Raw genomic sequence first — 5,603 nt, 5'->3', positions numbered from 1 at the left:
GACACAGCTTAATAAATCGTAGTGCTGAGGTGCCTGGGTGGCTCAGATGACTGGGCATCTGCCTTTGACCAAGGTCATGATCTCCAGGTCCTAGGATCCAGCACCATGTGGAGCTCCCCGCTCAGCGGGGAGTCTGCTTCTCCCTCTCCCTCTGCCTCTCCCCCTGCTTGTGCTCTCTCTGTCTCTCTTTCAAATGAATAAATAAAATCTTAAAAAAAAATCCTAGTGCTACCATTAGAAAAAAAGAAAGAAAGAAAGAGGAAGGGAGGGAGGGAGGAAGAGAGAAAGAAATAAAACTAGGTTTCTTTGTGACCATAGCATCACATAAAATGCTAAGGTATTATCTAATGTAAGCTTTTGCTTTTTCTGTCTTCTCTTTCTTCTCACTATTCTCTTCTTAGTTTGGCAGGCAAATGCCTAAAAGTTATAGCCAGATGGTTATACATCCCTTTTTTGAAAACTCTCTAACATGATATGTGTATATGATGGATTTTGGAGTCTGTCTTCCACCTTCTCCTAGTTTGTCTCACTGAGAAAGCCCGGAAGCACAATGTAAAAGTTTGTCTGAGATAGCATTTGTATTTTGTTGTCCTGTTCCAATGACCAGTGTGGTCTGCTGCATAGATGTAGAAGCATAAAAACCAATCAGGTGTCCCTGGTTTTTCTTTCTCTTTTTTTTCAAGATTTTATTTATTTATTTGACAGAGAGAGAGGGAGTGAGAGAGCACAAAAAAGCAGCAGAGGGAGAGTCAGAAGCAAGGTCCCCGCTAAGCAGAGGGCCCAACATGGGGCTTGAACACTGGACCCTGCCATGATCACCTGACCCAAAGTCAGACACTTAACTTACTGAGCCACCCATGTGCCCTGGCCCCAGGTTTTTCAGTTTCTCAAATGGTTGCTACAAACCATTTCATTGCTCTTTTAGAGGAGAGGAATTAATTACAAAATCAGGGCTTTGAGATACTTAGAGAAAGGAGAATAGTTTTGCTTGGGTCTTGTCATGGTCCTTTGTACTCTCCTCTTTGCTTTTGCTTCTTCCGTCTCCACTTCCCCAGGTGGCTCTGATGTTTCATGATAACTCCAGCCACCTTCATGGTGTTACCCTCCAGGGTTGGTGACTGCTTGACCTTTTCTTCCTACGCCCATCGTTCAAATCAAGAGAAGTTCATTTTTTTTTAAAGATTTTATTTATTCATTTGAGAGAGAGGGACAGAGAGAGCACAAGAAGGGGGAGAGGAAGAGGGAAAGGGAGAAGCAGATTATCCACTGAGCAGGGAGCACAAAGTGGGGCTCGAGCCCAGGACTCTGACATCATGACCTGAGCTGAAGGTAAATGTTTAACCATCTGAGCCACCCAAATACACCAAGATATGTTCTAATTGTAGCCCCAAATGATTGGCTAGATAAATTCATTCATGTTAGTGAATCAGTGAGTGATGATGTATTCTGTATTTTCTGTTTTTGCATAAGATGATCTGTCCTTTACCTACCCAGGCAGCATTGGCCTCCAGACCAATACCTGGCATACAACAGCAGGAATCCTGTCAGTAGTGAGTGGAGGAAGAAATAACTTTCAAAAACAAAATTGTTTCTAAATATTAAAAGATGTATTCAGTGATATAATAATAGGAGTGCAATTAAATATGAACACTATCAAGGAAGATCTACCAACTGAAGGAAAGCATAAATTTGACAACTGTATCTACCTTGTCAGGCCGAGGAAAAGATGCTCTTGCAACTCCACCGTTTATCATTAAGTCCACATTTAATTGGCACAACATTAATTTGCATTCTTGATTATGTGTTAGAGACATAGTTCTTCCTGGCAGTGCAAGACAGGCTGTAGATGCTCTATTGAATATAAATTCAGGTTGCTTTAGGAAGAAGGCTCTAGTGGCTGATGAAACCACTCTTGACATTTTGTTTAAAGTCTTTATATCTGAATTTTGAACAACTGGAATATATTTTGCATTTATATTGAGAAGATAAAATTCATTGTGTGTGTGCATGCATGTGTGCATGTGCATGTGTGTTTGTGTGTCTGTGTGTCTGTGTGTCCTATTTGGCCAATCAGAAAGAATTTGTGCATGTTGTCAGTGGTTATTTATATTCAAATGAAAAGGTGATTTGACAAGCTTTTCTCATATAAGGCATTTATGTAAGAATCTCAGATATAGGAGTTTATCATAAGCTATTTATATATCATGCATTTTTTTAGAAACTCGATTTCAAGTTCAAAGCACCCTTCACAACTGCTTTCCTAATATGTGAGTAATTAAACTAACCTATTGGAATTAGTAGGATGAGAAGATTCTTGAGCAATTCTGAAACTTTGAAACTAGAGGCTTTATATGGAAGCTTAGAAATCCACTATCACAGTGCAGTGGATCCAAATAGATGAGTACAATTGCATTTGACACTTGTGAAACATACTTGATGTGTTAGTCACAGTTCTCTAGAGAAACAGAATCAATAGAATATATGTAGATTTATAGAAAGAAATTTATGTATTTTTATTTTTTAAAAAGATTTTATTTATTTATTTGACAGAGAGAGACACAGGGAGCACAAGCAGGGGGAGCAGCAGAAGGAGAGGGAAAAGCAGGCTCCCTGCTGAGCAGGGAATCCAATGTGGAGCTCAGTCCCAGGACTCTGGGATTATGATCTGAGCCGAAGGCAGACACTTTACTAACTGAGCCACCCAGGTGCCCGTAGAAAGAAATTTATTATGAAGAATTAGCTTATGCAGTTATGGAGGCTGAGAAATCCTACGGCCTGCCATTTGCAGGATGGAGACCCAGGAAAGCTGGTGATGAGTTTCAGTCCAAACCCAAATGCCTGAGAACCAGAGGAGCCAATGTGTAAGCCCTAGTTGGAGGAAGGCCAGAGAACCAGGCACACTGATACTGCAGAACAGGAAAGAAAAACTCAAGCTCAAGCACAGAGCAAATCCGTTCTTCCTCTGCTTTTCTTTTTTTCTTTCTTTCTTTTCTTTTTTTTTTTTTTTTTAGAGAAAGAGAAAGAATAAAGAGAGCAGAATGGGGGAAGGTGGCACAGAAGGAGAGGGAGAGAGAATCTTTCGGCGGGGCGGGGGGGAGTGATTCTTAAGCAGGCTTCATGCTCAGAACAGAGCCTGACACCATGCTCCAGCTCACAATCCTGAGATCATGACCCTGAGATCATGACCTGAGCTGAAATCAAAAGTCAGATGCTTAACCGACGGAGCCACCATTTCTTTCTCCCATTTCTTTCTGAGCCCATTTCTTTCTCCCACTTTTTAGTTTTCTGCAGGCCCTCAGTGGATTGGATCATGCCCACCCAGACTGGTGAAAGACATTTCTTTCATTCATTCTACCGATTCAAATTTTAATCTTCTGGAAATACCTTTACAGACACATCCAGAAATAATATTTTACCAGCTATCTGGGCATCCCTTAGTCCATCATAAAATTAACCATCATAAAGTGAATTATGTATAGAAAATGGTACTATAAAATTCTTGCAATATGTAAAGGGAATAGAAAAGTATACAGACAAGAAATATCAGGGATAAAAATGTTTCACAGATGTCTCAAGCAATTAATTAAGTTATATATTTTTCCTGGATTTTTTTGAGTTTACAGTATATATCTTTCAGTATATACCAGCTTTCAAAATACCTTTCAATATGCCAGCTTTTGGTGCTTACAGTATATATCAGCTTTCAAAATTTATAATTTGTTGTTATTTCTTTTCCCATTTTCGATACGTAGTCCTTTTCTTTCATTTAATCTTTTCTTAAAAATAGGCTCTATGCCCAGTGTGAGGCTGAGATCAAAAGTCACATGTCCCACTGATTGAGCCAGCCAAAACCCCCAATAAATAGTCCTTTTCAAACGTAATTTTTAAATTTTATTATTTATTTATTTTTAAAGATTTATTTATTTATTTATTTATTTATTTGAGAGAGAGAGAGAGAGAGAGAGAGAGTGTGCTCACAAGCAAAGGGAGGGGCAGAGGGAAGACAAGCAGACTCCCCCATCAGCAGGGATCCTGAAGCAGGGCTCGATCACAGGACACCCTGAGATTATGACCTGAGCTGAAATCAAGAGTCAGATGCTCAACTGGTTGAGCCACCCAGGCACGCCTTTAATTTTTAAATTTGAATTTAATATTCTCTTCTCTTAATGAGGCTGTATAAATCAGGTAACCTTCAAGACCCCCATACTCCAGAACAAGTGCTTCATATCACAAGTAGAAGAACCGTCTTGCCTTTGGTGTAACATCTGCTGCATACTGAAGCCTCTTAAACAGAGCTGACAATGTATCCAATACATACTGTGCTTTTTCATCAGATAGCTATTTTGTCAACACTGCTGGTACACAGATGGACCTAGGCTGAAAGCAATGAGGGATGGTGTCGTTAAGTCTCCAATTCAAGTAAGTGACTTGTGAAGAATGTAAATATACTGTAATAAAGCTTGTAAAAATATTGACCTTGCTCTTTTCTTTTACCCATTTTATAATATGTTTATAGTAGCATTGGGTGACACTGTATACATTTTAAGCTGTGTATATTGCTTATAACTGACAAAGAGAATCTATTGTGCTGTCATCACTACAGTGACAAACGTGGTGTAGTTTAATATAGAGGATAGAATATTAGCATTGGATCAGACAGATCTGGTTCAAACTCTGGTGCTTCCTCTTCCTTATTTGACTCCGAGCAAATTGTTCTATCTCTGAGCCTTTGTTTCCTTCTCTATAAAATGAGGATTAAAAATAGCTATCTTGATGAATAGTTGAGAATCTTAAAAGATTTTATAGATGATTCCAATATTTGGCTCCTGATGGGCAGTGAAGTAGTGAATTCTGGGTGTTATTATTACCAGAGATCCTTTCCGTTGAGGAAAACTACTGAGTCATTTTATAATTACTCTCTTTATCTGTAGAGCTGGGATGTCTCTACTTCCAGGTAGAAACAAAGATTTGCTTTCTGTAAGCTATCAAATAATTCTTTTAACTCTGTCCCAGAAAATAGCTTTATGTCATACTACCACTGAAGACATTTTGACAAGATCATCTAATTAGAATGGCTTGTACTGTGATAAGCAATTAAAATTGCTCCATTGTTTTCATGTTTAGCTTCTGTAGTAAAAGATTTATAGCCCTGCTGTTTTATTTTTGGCAGTCCAGTGCATGGTGCTCTTCATAAGAACTTAGTATCAATTCACATAATTAAGATTCAATGAATTAGCTGTAACTGAGTAAAACACAGAACACATTGACATATAAAAATATAGTTGCTGTGTAAATATATTTATAAAATGTCTATAGGTCAAATTTCTGCCATTGCTCCACTTTCATTCTCTTTTATAAGAGATTCTGCTTTGGGCCTGGTGGCCATACTGGGGGCAGATGATTTTATTCCCTGTGCTATGGCTGACTGGATCAAGAGTGGATACTCGACAATCAGAACACCTCTCTTGAGAATTTGGAGTAAGGTCATGTTAGGCTGTATTTGCAGATAGCTGACCTGATACCTAATGTATCAATGCTATACTTGGCACTCTAGAAGTTTAAAGCTCTATACAAATCAAAGTTATGGGTTAGTAACTCCTAAG

This window comes from Lontra canadensis, unplaced genomic scaffold (assembly GCF_010015895.1).
Source record: "Lontra canadensis isolate GAN:19392208 unplaced genomic scaffold, GSC_riverotter_1.0 scaffold86, whole genome shotgun sequence".
NCBI classification, from domain to species: domain Eukaryota; kingdom Metazoa; phylum Chordata; class Mammalia; order Carnivora; family Mustelidae; genus Lontra; species Lontra canadensis.
Note: the sequence above shows the minus strand (reverse complement) of the source record.